General features: G+C 39.8%; 1 non-coding gene across 1 annotated transcript; it reads left to right on the forward strand.

Moving 5' to 3' along the window:
- Positions 1-8,683: 8,683 nt before the first annotated feature.
- Positions 8,684-8,755, forward strand: trnac-gca (transfer RNA cysteine (anticodon GCA)). Its single transcript has one exon. It is a non-coding gene; the product is annotated as a tRNA-Cys (tRNA).
- Positions 8,756-22,483: the final 13,728 nt, after the last annotated feature.

The following is a 22,483-nucleotide window of genomic DNA, read 5'->3' on the forward strand; positions in this document are numbered from 1 at the left end:
GGAGAACATATGTGAGACACAGAGCAAGGGACAGGATGCTGGAGGAGTGTTTGATGCCTTCTGTCCAGCATGGCGGAGAAAATTTAATGAGTGAGAGAGAGTGAGTGGGCTCTTGTGGGAAGAGTTTCACCATAGGGTCAAAGAAAAATACCCTACAAGGCAGTCTCACCTCTGGAAAGAGCTACAGAAGGCATTTGCTGAAATTTCCCCTGAATATCTTCAAAGTCTGGCAACTAGAATTCTAAAGGTATGCAAAGCTGTAATTGCAGCAAATGGAGGATTCTTTGTAATTTCTGATCGATTTAATGCTACAGTGGTGAATGGAAGTATCAGTTTCCATAGAAAACATGAACATTTCTGGGTGATTCCAAACTCTTTTGCTGTGAATATGAATGCTGATCAATGAATGATGTCACATCAAAATTTAATTATAAATAATCTTAATCACTGTGAAATGATTAATTACAAGCTAATTATAAGTTCATGATGTTCCACAAGGACATACAAAGCAGACCATAAGTACACACAGGTATCTCTGTTGTCTCTAATGTACTATTGTTCTGCTCTTTTCCTTCCCCTAGAGATTCTGACTCGCCACCCCCACTCCCCCCTTTTTCTGTTTGTTGCTTGGCACTCACAGACATGGGTTTTCATTGGGTTTCACTTTCTCTTGGCAAGTGTGTGTTGTTTATGGATGAGAGTTTCATGTTTTGAGCTGGCCACTAGAGGGGGCCAGAAGAAGACCAGACTGACACTCTCACATCCACCTGTTTAGTAGTTAATCATTTCATTATTTGTTCATTGCTCACACCTGTTTCCCTATTTAAATTTCTCCTGGGGCACTGTTTGTTGCCTAGCCATATGGAAACTTTCCTGTGTTACGGTGTAATCATTGTACTACCCTCAGGAAATTCCGATTTATTGCTCCTGTTCCTAAACTGTATTTGTTTGTTTTAAAAAGATAAAAAATATGGCTGTGAGTCTGTGCAGCTGAAATAATTTTTAGTTTACTGATATTTACACTCATCCTGTGTGAGAGGTACATCTGTGTTGATTTGCTGGGTTTCTCTTAACGGAGGCGTCATCTCTCTCTGCATTGGCATCTGGGACTATTACAGCATCTGCACTCTCAAATATCCACCATCATCTCCACTCTCTCTCCTCTGTTCAGCTCATCTCTCTCAAGCACAGTTTCTCCACTGTCTAATTTTCTAACACAGTTTTCTAATTTTCTGTCACACTGAGTCAATGCTGTAGTCTCTGTACTTCAGTGTTCACCCTGTGTATCTGCACTTCTATTTTTGTGTTGCATGCGAATGACTCTTTAAGAGGTGAGAAAAACGTTAACCCAAGGAAGTCCAGCTCATCATATCACTCTGAAAGAATATGCTCTTACTTTTCAAAAGTCATGTCTTTTCTTCAGGCTACTTTAATGCATTGAGCCCAGTTTCGGGCATCACAGAACTTGGCCCAAAAGGACCATTCAGCTAAGAGTCTTGTCAAATCTGAAGATTTAAGTTAAATACTGTTGACAGGGTTGCAACGTGCTTTTGCAATTTGGTTGAGGTCAGGGCACCTGGATTTTTCGCACAACACAATCTTTTGCAAAAGTGCAGATACAACCTGAAACCCTCAAATGGGAAAAGGCAAATGGCCGAGCAAACAGGTCAAAATTGTCTTTTGGCATTCCACATGCCTCTCTCTTCTTCACAAGGAGTTCCAATGAAGCCAACATTCTGGGAGTAAGCAAGATGGGAACTTTGCGTCCTCTTTTCCCACGAGTCTCAGTTCTTGAGAAGAATCTGCATAGTTCTTTCTCCAGCTCAGAGAGGGCCCAGTCTACATCTTCATGAGGACCTGTGGTGTTCCTGGACAGAAAAGCTGATAAAGGCATACATGACACCTCTCCTTCTCTGCGGCGGTTAAACAGTACAGTCAGAGATATTTTTGCTTGGCAAGACCAGGTTTCAGGGGAGCATTCTGCTGTTAACTGACTGATGCACTCCTGCCGCTTTCGATCAAGGTATGCATGCAGTTTTTGCACGTCCATGGTAAATGGCAATATTGTCCACTTAGCTTCTTCAATATTTCTTGCAGCTGTTGCTGAAACTAAATAATTCCAACGGGCTGCATGCGCTTTCTGGAAGCTGATGGCTTGCTCCACTAACTTGCTGTTTCCTGTAATCCTTCCATTGCTTTCCAAAAGCTTACTTATTTTCACCAAACTGTGTCCAAGTTTGAGTGCCAGGCTGGTTGTTTTGTAGGTGTTCACTTCACTGTTGTAGCCACAAGTGTATTTCACGGCTTTAACAGTCTCCATGCATTGCTTTGGATCAATGAGATCCTCAGTTTTCTGCAGGGAAGTTATCCTCCTAGCACTGACAAGAAGTCTTCCCAGCTCTTGCAACTTCTGTCAGATGTGTTCATGCCTCTTAACGTCTGCTTGACATTTATGAAACATATGCTCCACAACCTGCATGATAATCCCATCATTTTTAACAGCAAATGTGATATCATCGTTAATCATGTTGCTGATCAGCTTCCAAAACCCCGTGCTGGTATTAGGTGGCACAGGTTAGGCAAAGGCACAAAGAGACTGGACACGGTTCTTTCCAGGTTTCATGGCAACACCTTTAGGTTTAAGTCTGCAGATTTTTATGTGTCGCCAAAGTGCCCTCCTGGTAAATAAACCTTGGCAATATATACAGTACATATAGGCCTTGCCCTCAGTTGCTTGAGGAGGCTGTTTAGCAAGAACCAGAGTCCCCTTGCCCGTCTTAAGTACGGTGGCATTGTAAGTAAAATTCCCATGGCTGCGGAAATGATCTAACTGTAATTTCAGTTCCTTGGAGCCCTTTGGAAACTTGCAAATGCAACTTCCCTTTCACTAGCGTGAACATATTCTAGATGCCTTGCTTTTTTTGCAATAGGGGTTACAGCAGAATAGCCAATAATGTTTCTTGCTGTATGATCTGGATCCATCTGCATTTTTTGTCACTGGTGGGACAGTGACAGTATCCTCAGTTTCAGTCTTGTCGGGACTATGACAGGTGTCTTCATCCTCAACTTCCATGTTTTCAGGGCCGGTACTTTCTCCGTCTCTCAGGTCCATGTTCAAATCAGTCACGCTGTCAGGGAAGGGTGGACTTTGTAGATTCTTTATCAACTCAGAAGAGTTCCCTCTCCGCTTTGGCTATTCCAGGATTGTACTACAGTCTGGGCTACTCTGTTTGCTAGACTGAGCGACAAATTCCTCTCCACTGTCTGATGTTGATTCAAAGAGTTAATCAGTCTTCTGGAATTCCTTCATTCACCTATAAATTAACGGCACATGATTACAAATATAACCAGAGGTATCTGTCCTACCTCCCTCTTAGCTATAATAGTGACCTCAAACTGACCAGTTACATTTTTAATCTCGATTTCAAGCAATTACTTGCAAAAATATGTTTATTCTGTTTAAAGAACAAATATATCTGTGTGCTGACGTATGAATCTCAGCTGCACAACTTACAAAGACACATTTGGTCCTACTCAGCCTTGGTACAGGAATGTCATCTTGATCAGATTCAGATGGATTAGGTTCACTTCTTGCTCCAATGCAAGCACTTTTGGAAATCTGAAATCATAGATTAAAAATAGAGGCCCTCCATTAACAGAGCTGACTTTAAGACTATAAAGCTAAAGTCCTTCAGGTTGGAATGGAAACACTACACAATGTATGCTTGTGGGATGCTGAACTGGTGGCAATGGTGGTACTGCTCCCATAACCATTACCTAGCATACAGAAACCAGCAATTTCGCTGTGCCCTGTGAGTGTGGTTAAATATCACATTGAGAGGACTCAAAATATTACCATTTTTAATAGATTTCAATAATACCATGCTATCAACTGATATAAGTTAAGAAAAACCCAAGCTATCTTTATATCACTTTGGTTGTGCACAACTGGGTAATGCTACAGATGGTTCTTTTTGAAATCTCTACAGTCTGTAATGTCTCTTTAGAGCCTGTGCCACACAGATACACACATATTTTTGTCCAAGAAATATGGTGTGAGGACAAATCACACACGTCAAATGAACGTGTCTACAGGGGACTTCATTCTCACAAAACTTCCCATTTCATCTTGACATGGGCTCACACACACTCTTAGCTGGAACAGACTGAGTGGGGACAATGTGAGGGGTATTCTATCTAACTATTTATCACACCCTTGGCACTCTTTTCATGGAGCAAACTTCACTCTTCCTGTACTGTTCCTTCAGAAGAGCTAAACCGTCAAGTTGGTCAAAACCATTCTTGTCAACTTCTGGCTTTAAGCTATCTATACAATATGCTAAAGCCATTGTACTGCAGTAGAACCAATGACATCAGTGCATTTCCAAGTTGAAATAGTATCTCTCATCATATCCACTTACCTTCTCCATGACTGCTGGGGGTTTGGCTTTGGTAAGTCCAACACTCGTAGATGCTTTCAGGGCAATTTCCCCGCTGGAGTTCTTAGCATCTTCACCACCTGGCATTTCCCCTTCAGGTATCTGCAAACATGAGTTTAACTGCAAGTTGGAATCATTTCTCATCATGTGCAATTTCCTTCTCCAGGCCCAGTAAGGATATTTGATGTATGAATTTATGACATATAAGAAATGTACGTTTGATGCAAACATTTCTCTTATGCATTTCTTTCTGTCATCAATTTAGAGGTCAAAGTTGCTCTTTTGTTAGAGAAAATAACCAACCTTTGTTTTTTGCCATGGCAAGTTTATCCCTCCATTATCATATGTACTTTCTTCTCCAGGATTTATGTCCATCAGAGCAAAAAGGCAAAGATATGGCTTTCCATTGGCCTCGGTTTTTTTCATTCGGCAATTAGGATGTTTATGGTCATCACTGACCAACCTTCCAAAGGAGCCATCATCCTTGGCAGCATCAATACTGTTTGGAAAAACAAGAGGAAAGAAAAGAACATGACTAATATGTTAATTGACTCATACAGCATTAATGGAGCTAAGAGTTCTTAATTGAATGATGGGCTACTTACCACCATATTTTTCCTCTCCACTTAAAGTCAAACATAAAGACAGTACATTTACTATGGTAGAGCCTCCTGCTTCTCTGAGATTCTTTCAAATCAATCAACTCTCCTCTATACTCCACAATCCCCTTTACGGAATGGAGCTGTGGCAAATACTCCACGACCTGTAAGGAAAAGTCGCAGGCCTGTGATCAGAGATTTATCACTGGTGAGGGACTCGCCAGGCGTACGTGAAGTTTGGAAAACTTTTTAATAATCTTTTCGCACAGCAACACACTGTATTCAAGCTAACTCGCTCTCTCGCTCGCTCTCTCTCTCTCCCGCTCTCTCTACTCTCGCGCATCTTTTTTTCAACATGACCAGTCTAGAGCGCCCCCATCTTACTAGAGATGTCACAGGTGCCCGTCTGAGCCTTGCTCAAATACATATATTAAAAAGAACAAAAGTTACATCAAAATCGTATGCAATAAACTTACGTTCACAAACACACAAATAACAAAGAAATAATAAAAGGGGGGGGGGGTGTCCCTTTTAATGTGCTTATTCCTATGAGCCCCACAGGGGCTTGAGGATGGCTAACACAGTTTGTGCATCAGATGGGCCATAGCCTGTAACTGCACACCAAGAAGCTGTGTGTATAAGGTAGGTGTTTCTAATAAAGCGGTCAGTGAATGTATATACATATTATAGCTCATTTCCACTAGCTAAGCTGAATGCACTTTAAACAACTTTCAAAACAGCTAGTGCACTCAATCACAAGAGAGAAATTCAGTGCAAAATAAATATAGCTTCATATTTTGGACAATATGCCTACCATTCAGTCCCTCTGAGAGCAGTCCCTCTCAGCGACACAGTCTGAATGCCTGAAACCATGCTAGGTCTGGACATCTGGTTGAATATTTCCTCTAGCCTCTCAAAGGAATGGGCTGTGATTGGCATGATCAATCATTACAAAAGGTGGTCTGACTACATTCTCATTTTACCTTGCCCTCTAACACTCACCACAGGTTATGCAATTTTCACTCTTCTTACTGCAGCAGCTTCGCTGATGTCCTCCTATCCTCATGCCGTCTCAACTCCTTTGACTGGGATTTGATGAACTTGAACTTCCTTTCATATATTCTCCATGTAGCACGTAGTTCTGAATTTATACAAGCAAGCAGCAAGCAAACTCAGTCTAATGGGAATCTCAAGCATTGCCTACTGAAACACTATATACGTCTAATTAAAACGTTAAAATATCAGTCTGTTATTAAAATTAAATTTACCAACTATTTTTCAAATATAAGTTAAGTTAACAAAACAAACTTGCTTACCTATTTGTGCGTCTGCTTCTCGCCGGCTGAGACTAATTACCAAGATGTGTAGTTTTTGCTCCAGATCCCTCAATGGTTACAACGGTGAAAAAGACTACAAAATGGCTGAAGGGGTTTGTACAGTTTATTTTGCAACCCATATCATTTACATTTTAAGACCACGCTAAATATTCAATACGAAGATTTTAAACGCACGCCGTCACAGATTTGCAACCATGTTCTAAACAAATTGTTGGTAATAAAGCTTATGAATTAGAAAACCGACAAACGTTCGCTAGCAACAGTATAGCTGGCTAGTTCGTGAATTAATTAGTCAATATTAATGCTCAAGTCAACAACGTGATCGCAACACATGTTCAGTAAAACACATTATGTTAGTGCTATGTCCTGAACTACTAACTAAACACTGCACACATAAGTAGCCGTAAGTGGTTTGTGGGCTAATTTTGCATTGCTAAATGTTAGTCTTTCAAATACAGACAAGTGCAGTCTTGTTATCAGAATCAGAATCGCTTTATTTGCCAAATGTGCAATGTACACAGGAATTTGACTTGGTGGCACAGTGCAGTGCAACATCAACTCCATCCTCAAAAACGCCCAGCAGAGGATATAATTCTGCGGTAATTGAGGAACTTTGGTCTGCCACAGGAGCTGTTGAGGCAGTTCTACACTGCAGTCATCGAATCTGTCCTGTGCACATCCATCACGGTCTGGTTTGGTGCAGCCACAAAACAGGATAGAAACAGACTGCAGCGAACAGTGACGACAGCAGAAAGAATCACTGGTGCTCCCCTGCCCACTCTCCAGGACTTGTACTCCTCAAGAACTAGGAAATGGGCAGGGAAAATCATTACAGATTGCTCTCACCTGGGACATGACCTCTTTCAACTCCTCCCCTCTAGTAGGCGCTACAGAACCCTGTGTACCAAGACTACCAGACACAGGAGCAGTGTCTTCCCTCATGCCATCACCCTCATGAACAAATGACCAGCAGTCTCACCTGCTACGCATCACTACTCCTGTTCTACAGACTGTTATTACACACTGCTCACATCTACAATTACCTACAGTTACCTACTGTTCAATAATCATACTTCCATTCCCCTTCCCATATGTGATGCGCATGACTTCTTTTGTCTTGTCTTGTTTTGTTTTGTTTCATTTGCATTACCCTCATACATATGCACATTACCACTGTTCATGCACATTCTGTTACTTAATGCACATTACTGTTGTTTGTACTACCCACATATGTGACGCTCATTTAATGTCATACCTACCTGGCTTGCTTGGTATATACTGCTTGAATATAACATCATAAATTAAGCGAGTAGCTGCTTGTTAGCAGTCATATTGTCACCAGTACTGAATGCATCTTACACCATTAATCCCTCATCTTGAACACATTCTTGATTGGCCCTAGTTCACCTGTGCTCCGACGTTCCTGCCTATAGGCTGCGTTATGAAATTTCACAGAATGAGAAATTTGAGGGAACTGATTTTGGACCATGGTCCTGCTGAAGCTCAGCCAGCCATCTTGCATTTTCCAGAGCGTAAGTGTTCACCTCTAGATTTGCAGCTACCTGCTCAGACTGGAAGGCCTGAAAAACAGAGTAGCTCCCTTTCAGTTATATCTTTCCACATAGTATGACAGTCAAAGAGGGTAACACAACAGAAAGACAGCTGTGGCAATGGTGGCCAGTTTTCCCAGCTCAGCGTGCCTCCACCTGTACACTTATACATCTCCTCCATGTTCAATCATTCATTTCTAATGATGGCACATGCTACTATAAGACAGTATACAGGTTTTTTAATAAAGAGGTGTGAAATTAAATATTTTTATGTATAGTATGTTTACAAGATACTCCTCCCCAAATTTTTATATAGAGTGTGCTAGAAGCAGATACCAGTCACACTTTGTATAGAATATTTAACAGCTTATACTGCTCTTTCCAGGACTCAGTATTGATGACAACCTACCTCAAAAGGAAATGCTTTAAATTTGCCCCTGGTTTCTTGACCTGACTTCTCCAGAGTCTCTGCGAACTTGTAGAACCTGCTCCATGCTGACCATTCTAAGCAGGGAAAGCAGTGTAGCTGAATGGTAGAGCATGTGATTGAGGGTTGCAATCCTCCTGGTTGAGATCTGGTTGCCGCCCTCTGTTTTTTCAGCTTCTTGCTATAACTGACATCGATCTTTTTGCTCTATAACAATAGGGTTTCTTTTATCCGGTCCTGGGCGCCTAGATAACGAAACACTCTCTACTCCAGCTTAGTATTATAATACCTCATACTACTCCTTATCATGTTGCCATCATTCCATGCATGTGGGGGTATAGCTCAGTGGTAGAGCATTTGACTGCAGATCAAGAGGTCCCAGGTTCAAATCCAGGTGCCCCCTCATTTTGAGGCTCTTGTTGTGTAAGGTATAGTGGAATGACAGTAACACTGGTCTGTTTACTCTATAGCAGTAACAGGTTTACTCACATCCTGTCCTGGATGATCAGATTCCTGAGCAGGTGATTACATTCATTTGAAACAAACAAAAACCCTGTGTTCTCTCTGATGGTCCAAGGAGTCCCAACAGCTGATTACCTGTGTTAAGACCAGTCTGTCACAGTGGTTCTATCTGTCACATTAGATTATGTGCGTTAAGACCAGTCTGTCACAGTGGTCCTATATATCACAGTGGATTACCTGTATTAAGACCAGTCTGTCACAGTGGTTGTATCTATCACAGTGGATTACCTGTATATTGTCACAGTAATTTCACATGACTGTGGTCAGGGAGCGACATGGAGGGGCAACATGGAACAGTGCTTCCAGGAAGGCTACAAACCACAAGAGTTTTCAGTTCCCAAGTAGGATATGGAATCATAAGCCCATTTTAAAGCATTGCAGAGTGCATAAATGTCCATTATCCACCTGGATGGTCCATTTCTGGAATCCTGATAGTGACTGTGATGACTGTGATGATTTTGTTAAAGAATAATATATATATATTTCACTCTAATATTAAGAGGAAATCATCGTTTTTTGTTGTGGAAATGACTGTTGCCATATTTTCTCAAAATCTCATGATATTTTAGCCTGTTAAGTCAGTTTTAAAATTAGCATTAAATATACACACAAAAAAAACCAATATTAACAGAAATTTGGCCTGTTGTTTTAACATTCATATGAAATATGAGCTTTTTGGAGATAACACCCAATAAACATATTCCCCATTTAACTCATATTTACTGTGATTTTTCCTCTTACCCCCTCTAGAGGTCACTCTTTCCTCCAGCCACGTGTTCCCCTGTTGAGTGGCTGTTGCTATGGTTACCAAGTATACAAACCCTGAAACATGATCCCAGAATTCTGTTTTGTACAGTGTGGTGGAAATGACAGTGAACCCAAGGGACAAGTGTTCTTTTTATGAAAAATACAAGTAATTGTGAAGAAATATTACTATATGTAGTATATTTCACTAAAATAGACATCAGTGTCTAATTTGTATTGGAGCTCCACATTATTTAAATATTAAATTCAAAATTAAGCAAGGTTGAAGGTCCAAAATCTGGCTCAGGGACAAAGGCAATATAGTAAAACCCATACTTAAAAGGCCTCTTGTTGCATAGTAAAATGAATGACTGAGCTATTATTTATTTTTTATAAGTTCCTCTTGGTGTGAAGTATGTGTGACAAAAGTAAAAATGTAGAAATGTTCTTTTGTTTTTCTTATTACTGTCAGGGACACAAAAATGACCATAATTGAAGAATAACCCCTACATTTTAATTTTGATTCTGTTGTCCTGTGATAACATATTATTTTTCTATGTTTTCTCAAAATCACGAAATAACAAAACTTTGTTTTTTCGTGATAATGACATAATTAATTCGTTATCACAGGAAGACAGTTGTTTTCTTGAGATTTGAATTAATAAAGAGGCCCACAACCTGTTTCCTCTGTTCTTTTGTTAAACAGAGCACACAGTCTGGTTAACACTGCGTCTTAAGCATGTGTTTCTTTAGCATGTGGTCAGTGTGGTTGTTATATCAGTTGACTATGTTAAACTGTGGGAAGTTCGTGTTTTCACCCTCTTAGATTAAAATGGGCTGTCAGGTGAGAGGAAGAGTGAGTATAAAACCTGTGATAAAAATGTTACTTTCCTGACGCTCTGAAAAATCATAGTCAGACATTAGTGATCAAGCTGCATGATATTGATATACATGTGTTTCATCACACCTGATGAGTTCATTTTTCACTAGTAAGTAATCACCCAAAGTTAAGGTGAAGTTATGGTGGAAGTTGACATTTGAAATGTTGTGGAGCTGTTTTCCCAGAAGAATAACTGGACAATGTGAAGAACTGACAGACATTGTAAGACTTGGTGAAAGTGATTTATAACCAGTAAATGCAGTTATACATGGTTATAAATCAAGTTTTTAAGCTTTAATGACATCTCTGCAGAGTCACAACAATCATGACAACAATTTTAGAAAAAAAAAGTTGAAGTAAAAGAGAGACCTCTCAACAACCTCAACAACAACAACAACAACAACAACAACTAAACGTCTTTAACTTTGTTAGAATTAATATATGAATTAAAAATAAAACATGAAATTGCCATTATTAATGCATTTAAATACCATTATTCTTATTTCTTTTTTTTTTCCTTTTTTTATGCCCAAAGCAAAAATTGTGAAACGTTCATGAGAAGAAAAGGTGTGTACTTAGATTTGTCTAATTGTGCGTTGATATTTTCCTCTCACAAATATATTTAGTTTTGGTGTCACATGATACATCATTCCAAGTGTCAGGCCAATCAAGAACAACACAGTCCTCATTTCCTGACTGTCCACTATTATTAGGCTCCCCTTCACCCCAGTACCTGAAATAACACAGAGAATCAGTCTGTCTAATGTATTTCTCATACAGAACAATACAGACTGAGGGTTAAGAGTCAATAACTGTCTCATGACCAGAGTTAAATTCAGTGATCTCTTACCCAGTGCTCAGTGCTGTACCATCCACCCATTTCCATACCGCCTCTGTGTCTCTGTCAGTCAGACCAATCCAAAGGCCTGACTGACTCAGCTTCCACAGTCTATTAACAAACTCCTGATGATGATGCACAAAATGAACAATTAGTTATCCAGGTAGAGCAGTGTGTCTGAGAATGCATGAGAATACACACACACACAGGAATGCTGCCCACTGCCCCTGTGTTTGGTGTGTGTGGACACTACTGGTGTGTTGGATGGGTTAAATGCAGAGGACCAATTCACTGTTCAGTGTGTGTGTGCAATCACCGAAACCTAACTTAACTATAGCAAGCTTGTTTTTTTTCATGGACTGTTAAAATTTGTACCAACACAGACTTTGTTAACAGTTTGAAATAAGATTATATTTATGTAGTTCTCTCTTTAGTCTGCTCTCTCCCTCTCTCTCTCTCTTTCTCTCTCTTGCACTCTCTTATGCCATCTCATCTGCATCCATCTATGAGCATTCATCTTCTCGTGGTTGCTGAAATAATTGACTTACAATTTACAATTTACAGTTTGGCATTTGGCAGACGCTTTTAGCCAAAGCGACTTACAATCAGTGCATCGGTCGGATCCCTAATACCTCATAAGCAGACAGCGCATAAGACTGAGCGTCAATTTACTCCTTCGTATTGCGCCTCTGGAATTCTTTGACAAACGTAGAGACAAGACAAGGGTTTTTCTTTTATCTTTTTTTTTTTAATGTGTAATGAGGTTAGGCATTGGGGGATAGGTGGGTTCTGAAGAGGTGGGTTTTCAGTTTCTTGCGGAAGATGGTAAGGGATTCCGCAGTTCTAACATTATCCATTATTTGGTTAACTAATCATCACTCACATTTGTTCTGTGTAATCAAGCCACTATGACACTCCTGTTTGCCCTGATTATTGTTGAGTCTTTGCCTGTGTGTTGGATAATGTCTTGGATAATGAGTGATCTAGTCCTCTGAGACCTGAGTTCACTTTAATAAACCACTACTGCATCCAGGCCCATTTTCTAACTGTGATAGACTCTCTCTCTCTCTCTCTTTCTCTCTCTCTCTCTCTCTTCCTCACACAAACACACACACACACACACACACACACACACTCACACCCATCTGCTCCTTTCTGTTGTTTATTATCACCAAATCAGCTCCTCTCTGTCTTGCTGTTGAAGTAGCAAGAAATGATATTATGAACAATTGCATGCTTGTATTCTCAATCACTCCATCTTGTCTTTCTCTCTGTCTCACCTGTTCCTCTTCACTGCCTATGATCACCAGGTCTGCTCCTCTCTTTATACAGTCCTGTCTGCTCTCACTCCAGCTCTTTGTTTCAGTAGAGATGTAGTACAGACTGGAACTGAAGTAAAACCATCCCTGCAGAATGTCTTTATCTGTTCACAGAATAAGTAGAAAAAGAACTGAGAGCAACCTACATGTATTAACTCAAACACTCACTTATGTCTGTGCTTACACACTCACATACACACTCACATACACACACACATACACACTTTTATCACATATTTATAGTAGATATAACCAATGCAAGACTCCCAGAGAAAATATCCCAGAGATGCAGCTATGAATCTCACAAATGTCTGAATTCATATAAAATATTGTATGTGGAACTTCATGATATTTTTACACATGCATTAATGAAAGGGCCCCTTATTTACAGAAATTCTCAGGCGTTTGTAAACATAAACATCTTGGAATATGAGGACCAAACAAAAGATTGTGCTGAAAAATCTAAACCACTAACAAAAAATGTGATTTTACTGAAGCATATACATAGGAATGTGATTTTACTAAAACATGCACAAAAAATTTTCACTCACCCAAATCAGAAAGGCTGCACCGGTATCCTCCGGGCTTTCGCTGTAACTCATCTCTCTTCTTATTCAAGCTATCTAAACTGGTCTGTAACTGGTTTTTCTGTTTAAGTAGGTTGTTATATCTCTTCTGTAAACCTGCTCTCTCTATAGCTGCTTTTTGATTATCAGATAGTAACTGGTTTTTCTGTTTAAGCAGGTCGTTATATCTGTCCTGCTTCTTATTGTTTCTCTTTTTACTGTTTTTCAGCTACAGAGACAGTGAATTTGGCTGCTAATCTGTGTGAGGGAAATAATTTGGAAACAGACAATTTACAACATATATAGAAATATACACTCATCCTGTGTAAGAAGTACCTGTGTGTTGAGTTGCTGGGTTTCTTCTAGTGGAGGTGTCGTCTCTCTGTGTGTCGGTGTCTGCTGTTCTCACAGCATCTACACTCTCATAAATATTCACCATCATCTCCACTCTCTCTCCTCTGTCCAGTTCACTTCTCTCAGTGCTGTTGACATTATCATAAATACACACAGACATCTCCATTCTCTAACACACACTATCACACTGAATTGGTGCTATTGTCCCTGTATGTTTGAGTCAGTCTGTATGTCTGCACATTTGTCTTTGTGTTGCATGTGACTGACTCTTTGAGAGGTGTGATAAACGTTAACCACAGAAAGTCTAGCTGCCCATCATCTCACTCTGGCAGAATGTGCTCTTGTTCAGAAGGTCAGTTCTTTTCCACAAGCTGCTCTTAAAAGGACAAAGGAGTGAGTTTGGTGTTTCAATTTAAGTATGTATGAACATGTGTTTATTTAGCGTGTGTGTATATGTGTTTGTGAATGTGTGTGCAAATGTGTTTGTGTTATAATTTCATGTTCTTGTTTTCAGAATAAATTCGCAAGTGAAATATTCACTCATTTTTGTTGTGTGTGACATTCTACAGTAGCAGAAACCTGCAAATGTCAGCATCAGACTCATTATGATATAAACACATCAGTGTAGATTTGTGAGACTACATTACCCACAACCGCCCTCTAATGTCCTTCATAATTGTCTAAATAAGATGTTTAGCACCACCTAATTTAACAAAAACCTTCAATGTAAGTGCAGTGTGACTTCCTAATTAGGACAGACACATTCCTCAGAAATGCAAAACTTATGCTTATGACGTCATCCATTGTCCAGACTCTGCAAAGTGTTCAATCCAATAATTAAATCCAATCCTGACACACATGCACACACAGACATGCCCCCCCCCCCACCCCATGACATATGTATAAGCATTGTGCACACATATAAAACATATTTACACTCATCCTGTGTAAGACGTACCTGTGTGTTGAGTTGCTGTGTTTCTCTTAACGGAGGTGTCGTCTCTCTGTGTGCTGGTGTCTGTTGTTCTCACAGCATCTGCACTCTCATAAATATTCACCATCATCTCCACTCTCTCTCCTATGTCCAGTTCACTTCTTCCAACATAGTTTACATTATGATAAATACACACAGTCATCTCCATTCTCTAATTCTCTAACACACACGATTACACTGACTTAAAGCTGTAGTCCCTGTATGTCAGTGTTTACTCTGTGTGTCTGTCTTTGTGTTGCATGAAACTGACTCTTAAAGAGGTGAGAAAAACGTTAGTCACAGGAAGTCCAGCCCATCATGTCAGATGTCACTCTGAAAGAGTTCTTGGTGTGCTCTTAGTGTTGAAAAGTCAGTTCTTTTTCTTCAGACTGTTATTGAAAGCACTACACTCAGTTTACAGCATCAGTATTAGAATATGTTTGTTTTGTGTGTGTGTGTGTGTGTGTGTGTGTGTGTGTGTGTGTGCGCGTGTGTGTGTGTGTGTCTGTGTCTGTGTGGGTGCGCGTAAATATGTGTGTGTATCAGAATTTCATGTACTTATTGTCAGGTGACAAATTGACTGATTCATGGTTTTACTTTGTGACGTTCTGCAGTAGTAGACAACTGTAAGTGTCAGTATCAGCGTTAAGTTCAGTGATCATTGCTGTACTGTCCACCCATTTCCCCCACTGTATCTCTGTCAGTCACACCAGTCCATGCACTCACTGTCCTTAATGTGAGTCAGAGTAAAGATACAAAGTCATTAGTTAAACATAAATCTTTTATTCTCCATCAAAACCTCAGACACACTGCAGTCAGTCTGTACTATTTGATCTCTGAAATGTCTGTGGTTTCTGATCTCTGCTGTGGAACTTCCTGTAAGACACACATGCACATACAAACTCTCTCTCTCTCTCTCTCTCTCTCTCTCTCTCTTTCTCTTTCTCTCTCTCTCTCTCTCTCTCTCTCTCTCTTTCTTGTTAATAATGATGAATGTACGAACATTGCATAGAAACAAAACAGCATATCCAACACCAAATTAACCTAAGAAGTAGAACAAAAGTTATTGCTAGAAAATCACTGTGTCGTCAGCTTAAAAGTCTCTTCTCACATATCCAGTGGTACTTATAATGAGAACATGATACATCGTACCAGTTTTTCAGACTGTTGTGCGCATCATAAATAAGAACACATCGCTCATTTCCATATTGACCAACATTGGGCTGTCCTCCATACCAGTACCTGAAATAACACAGAGAATCAGTCTGTTTAATGTGTTTCTCATACAGAACAATAGACTGAGTGTTAAGAGTCAATAACTGTCTCATGACCAGAGTTAAATGCAGTGATCTCTTACCCAGTGCTCAGTGCTGTACCATCCACCCATTTCCACTTTCTTTCTCTTACACGGCAAGTCAGCCCAATGCAAACATCTGAATAGCTGGTCTTTCTCAATTCAGCAACAAACTTCTGATGTGAGAAATCAAATGAAAATGATTTCATGCAGATGATCAGTTAAACATCAGACTGATACACCCCATAAAGCCTGAGACACACTGCAGTCAGTCTGTAGCATCCACTTACAGCAGTGTCACTTCCTCAGTCACACACATACACTCACACACACACACGAGAACTTTTCTCTTACCTGTTCCTCTTCACTGTTTATAATCACCAGGTCTGCTCCTCTGTCTCTACAGTCCTGTCTGCTCTCACTCCAGCTCTTCTTTTCAGTAGAGATGTAATACAGACTGTGACTGAAATATCTCCAACCTTGTAGAGCAGGATTATTTATTCATGATCAGGACAAAAAGAGTCAATGACTTGTATTCTCTCTCTCTCTCTCTCTCTCTCTCTCTCTCTCTCTCTCTCTCTCTTTCTCTCTCACACACACACACACACACACACACACCAAAGATGGCTGATTAATACAATACACATTACATGCAAATCATTCATATATTAACACTCACAGTGCCACGACTACTGACAATGGGGTGTAGTTCATCACAAAAAAAAGTTGAGACTGAATTAAAGAGCAAACACACAATGGCTATAACTGATGAGCGATCTGTGAAACTAAAGATTAAAATGTTCACTCACCCAGTTCAGAGAACACATTTTGATACTCTTGTCTCTCTCTCAGTAACTGGTCTCTCTCTCTAGTTAGATTGTTGAAGCTGGTTTGTATGTCTTCTTTCTCTTCAGTTAAATTGCTGTAACTGATTTGTAACTGATCTTTCTCTCTGGACAGATTTTTGAAAATACTTTGTAATTGGACTCTCTCTATGCTTACGTTATTGTATCTGGTTTGTAACTGGTTTCTCTCTGCATTATACCAGACACACAGCACTATGATGACAGCCAGCAGGAGAACACACAGCAGCCCCAGACACACTGCAGTCAGTCTGTAGTGTCTGTCACTTCCTGAGAAGACAAGCAAAGTGACATTTTGTTGCTACATCTTGCAAGTTTTCTGATTAAATGACAAAACTAAATGAGATTCATTAATGATACTGTAGATAATCACACTTTCACAAGCCTTAAACTCTCTCTCTCTCTCATACACACAAACACACCAAATCACACACATTATGTACTGGTTCTATTCTTATCTAAACTCTTTCATGGCAGAAAGGCTGAATTCTTCCAGTGGAACCCTGAGGATAATAACTTGGGTGATCTTTGACATAAATCAAGGTTTCCTCATTCTTTTAAGGTAACTTTCTTTAATGTAATTCACCTAATTTCCTTATGGTTTTGTGTATGGTTTTGTCTAGTAAAATATCCCCTGCTGTGTTACTAATAGTAAATGAGTGGAACCAAAAACAGCTGTCCTCATTTACCATTAAAATGTTTTATTTATTAATTTACTTCTTGCATTTTTTTCAACTGGAGACAAAATGAATATGACTGCTATCAAATCAGGTTTGGTATCAAATTTGTATCAGAAAGTTTATCCAGTGAATAGAAATACACACTCATCCTGTGTAAGAAGTACCTGTGTGTTGAGTTGCTGGGTTTCTTCTAGTGGAGGTGTCATCTCTCTGTGTGTCAGGGTCTGTTGTTCTCACAGCATCTGCACTCTCATAAATATCCACCATCATCTCCACTCTCTCTACTCCGTTCACTTCACTTCTCCCAATATAGTTTACATTATCATAAATACACACAGACATGTCCATTCTCTGATTCTCTAACACACAATATTGTACTGCATTAATGCTGTAGTTTCTGTTTGTTTAAGTCAGTCTCTGTGTCTGCACTTCTGTCTTTGTGTTGCATACAACTGACTCTTTAAGAGGTGTGAAAACCTTTGACCACAGGAAGTCCAGCCCCCCATCATGTCACTCTGACAGAATATGGTCTTAGTGTTCAAAGGCCAGTTCTTTTCCACAAACTGCTCTTTAAAGCACAAAGTACTGAGTTTAACATTGCAAATTTGTTCATGTGTTTGTTAAGCGTGTGTGTGTGTGTGTGTGTGTGTGTGTGTGTGTGTGTGTGTGTGTGTGTGTGTGCCTCTGTGTGTGCACACATGTGCGTAAACTGCACTATAATTTCATGTTATTATTTTCTGCCAGTGTTGTTTTCATCCTCAAATCTGACATCTTTGTTCTTCAATACACGATTATGCTGAGTTACAACCACTGATATGACTCTGTTTTGTACTGAGTTGGTTTCTTATGTTTCTCTGTGAGTCTTACTGCCACTAAGCTGCTTTATATTCACTTATTCACTGGCAGAGAGGAAACCACAAAACTAAAAAAAAAACATGCGAGGCATCTAGCTGAGAATGAGTTTAAATGTGTACGTATGCGTGAACTGAATGTCCAACTGAAACTGTCATCGGTGTAAAGACTGATCCCTTAATTGATTCTTTTCATGTGCCTTTGACCCTGTAACCAGCTTCCCTTCTCATTGTGTCTGTCAGTGTCTCTTTCTTTCTACCCTCTTACTTTCTGTCCACTTCTGTTTTTGAGTTTTTCAGCCCAACTTTCAGAATTCACGCTCTTAGCATTCAAAGGTTCTTTTTCACAAGCTGCTCTTTAAAGCACCCAGTTTCGTATTTCAGTGTACATATGTGTGTTTGTGTGTACATGTTGGTATTATAATTTCATGTTCTTATTTTCAGATGAAACACACAAATGTAATATTCAGTCATTGGTTTTGTTTGTGACATTCTGCATTAGCAGAGACTGTAAGTATCAGCATCAGACTCATTACTGCCATGGAAGTTGATTTGGATAAAATCAGCACATCAGTGTAGATTCTTAAGACTACATTACCCATAACCCCCCTACAATGTTCTTAACAGGAACTTAAATAACATAGCAAGGACCACCTAATTTGATAAAAACTGAATTTAACTGCAATATGATTGGTTATGACATTATCCATTATTTCAACTGCAAAGTGTTAAATGCAAAAATAAAACATTCAGTTGGTTTTTTTACCATTACCTTTTAGATTCCTGAAATGCCTGTGGTTTCCCATCTCTGCTGTCACTTCCTGTAACACATGAAAACCTGAACACACTTGTGTGTGCGTGCACACGCACGCACGCACACACACACACACACACACACACACACACACACACACACACACATATATATACATAGATAGATAGATAGATAGATAGATAGACAGATAACCACACATGTACATACCTAAACACAAACTCACCAAATTGTCATGACCAAAGTTCACAAGTTCTCACTATCCCCCTCTGGTGGACATATTGAGTTACAATTTCATTGTTTAGTCACTGCCTTGTTCCCTTGGGTGCAATCAGTTAATTATTCAGTCAGTGTGTTCACTTGTTTCTGTTAATCAAGCACTGTTTTCTATCAGTGTAAATACCTTTGTTTCTTTGTGAAGTCTTGGTTCCATCTGAGCTTACGTTGATATATTTAAGTAGGATTCGAATGTTCTGTCATAAAGCTTAACTCACATGGAAGTCAGCTAAAAACTTCTCTGTCAGCACAGCAGATTGTAAAATTGTATCATGTCAGACATATTGTAGCCAGCAATGTCAACACATTAAATACCTGTAAGCTAAAGTTAGATAATGCGATTCAAGTTTTTCATTCTTTCCAATGGACCCTCTCAGTCTTTTCTCCCTTCTGTTAACATTCAGAGACGAATTATTTTACATGTCGTCATCATCATATCAGGCTCCTGTAGCGTAATATTATGCGCTATACAAAATAAGATTATTAGAATCACTGGAGCCAACTAAATCAGACTCATGGAAGTTATACTGCCCTTACTGTGACAGTTAGTGTAGGTTATTATAATGCATATGTGAGGTGTAAATGATCAAAACACTAGTAAATATGTTTCATGGCTGCTGTAATGTATAAATGGCGAATTCTATGTTTTAGTTTGTAAATACTTGAACCTATGATGAAAGGGCAAGTGCTCACATTTTTGGGGTGGGGGTGGGGGTGGGGGGCATTTAAGGTCAGATTACAACAGAGTGGTCGCTGACCCTCAGAGTTTGGTGAACACTCTGCTTACTGGGCACATCAGCCCATCATTAACTGAATCATATCCTGAGTTACACCACCAGTCTCTGTCAGTGCAGCCACCCATGTTCCTGGCAAATTACAAATTTGAAAGTTGTGCGTTTAATTGCTATGACTGTAAATGGCATTTTTTCTTGCCGTTAAATAATAAATTGCCATCGATGGCCCGACTCAACCATTGTTTATGCAGTTTTGAATTAACATTCATATAAAAATATTTTAGTGTAGGCCTACTGTTAATAATCTAGCTGCACCTGTAGGCCTAACTGTTTTCCAGATCACTTTCTTCTCCGGTCTAATCAAAGACATCCCAGTTTGCTTTTGCATTGGCAACCGTCACTGGTGTGCCCTCATTCTCATCAAGAAATACAAGAAGAGCCAGGACTGTTGTGTTCAACCTTGTGTAGAATTTGGGGCAGGAAGTATCCTTCAAAATAAATAAAGAAATAAATAAACAGATAGGCCCAAATGTCTTTAAATTTAATTATAAAAAAACACAGGACGATGCCTAGCTTGACTGCTTGCGGGACGGAGGCAGCCGAGGTCTGGCACAAATTTGCTGGATCCAATCCAGATGTGGGCCACATCAGTTGCCGAAAAGCCTTGCTAGTTGTACAAGAACAGGCTGTTTTTAGACTGTAAGCAGAGGATTTATAACAGCATGTTAATATTTAATGTTACTTCAAACCAAACAGAATGAAAAATCATGCTATATCAAGACTAGCCCAAAAAAACAAAACAAAAAAAAAACAACAACATGTGATGTTATCATGTGACTTAACATTCTCCAGGGACCAAGTTAGGTGGCTTTAGCTGATACACCAGCTAACAAACTTGCGTCTGTCATGGTAAGTGCTGCAATTGTCCACATACGTCTCATGCGGATCCCTTGCCTTTGTCATCTCCACCGCTCATTCAGTTGGTGTGAAATAAGAAAATATAGAGATCCAAACAGTGCTAAAAATTCTTTGTTGTCCATTACTTCTTCAAATCTTTAGTGATGTTTAGTAATGTTTCTGTTAGCTAATGAGCTAGCAGATGCTAAGTATAGGGAGACCATTCAGCATGAGAGATCAGAGGATTGAAGTGCATGAGGAGATTAACAACAACCACCAAATACATAAAAAGGCTGAAATACATTTCCCACAATCCACAAAAGTTTGATCATATTTATTTCAAAAGTATCTACAGGGTTCGTATGGTCATGAAAAACATGGAAAAATAAATAAACCCAGAAAGTTTTGGAAAAGTCCTGGAAATTTGCTTCGCAGATAGGTGTTTAATAGAATATATGTGGTTCAGTAGGGCTGTATCGAATACCACTTCTTGCTGATCGAATTTTAGCCAAGCTTTTTTGAACGAAGCTTCAAATGTCTTTGACGTGATGTCATTGTTCTGGCCTGATGTTTCGGAATACTTGATTTTCAACTCAGTAATATGAAAAAAAAGAGATGATGAACATGAGGAACTACAAGTCACACTTTTTTAAAATGTAACACTCTTTAATAGACATTACTTACATCATCTGATCCAGAGTTCGCTGTCTTTGCTGTGTCGACGGTTGGCATTCCTTTATAGTTGAGGATACCTAAACATTCAATTTACAATTTGGTATTTAGCAGACACTTTTAGCCAAAGCGACTTACAGTAAGTGCACCAGTCAGATCCTATTGCCTAATTAACAGATCACAATAAGGCTGTACATCAATTACCCTCTGTATTATGCTCCTGGAATTCTGTGACAGTAAACGATAAGCATGCTGCCAACCTCGGATTCCCTCGAAAGACAAGTTCAGGGCCAATTAAAGGGGCTCGTCCAGGAGTTGAACCCAGGACCTCTCGCACCCTAAGCGAGAATCAAACCCCTAGATCACCGAGCCACGAAACGCAGCTTTCTGAAGGTTAAAATTTCGGTGGCCCTGAGAGAAGGGGACGAAATTCTGAGAGACTGCCAACCTCAGTTTCCCGAGAAAGACAAGTTCAGGCCAATTAAAGGGGGATCATCTGAGATTTGAACCCAAGACCTCTCCCCGCCAAAGCGAGAACCATACTCCTAGACCAACAAGCCTCAAACTGCACTGCTCTGAAGGTTGAAATTTTGGCGGCCCTAGCAGAAGCAGATGTAATCTTGAGGCGGTTTCCCGAGAAAGACAAGTTCAGGCCAATTAAAAGGGCTCGTCCAGGAGTTGAGCCCAGGACCTCTCGCACCCTGAGCGAGAATCATACCCCGAGACCAACGAGCCACGAGATGCAGCTTACCGAAGGTTGAAATTTCGGCGGCCCTGGCAGAAGCAGACAAAATTGAGACGTTTCCAACCTCGGTTTCCCGCGAAAGACAAGTTGAGGACCATAGACCAACGAACCACAAACCACAACTTTGCGAAGGTGGAAATTTCAGTGGCCC

The sequence above is a fragment of the Chanos chanos genome, chromosome 11, assembly GCF_902362185.1.
Source record: "Chanos chanos chromosome 11, fChaCha1.1, whole genome shotgun sequence".
Lineage (NCBI taxonomy): Eukaryota > Metazoa > Chordata > Actinopteri > Gonorynchiformes > Chanidae > Chanos > Chanos chanos.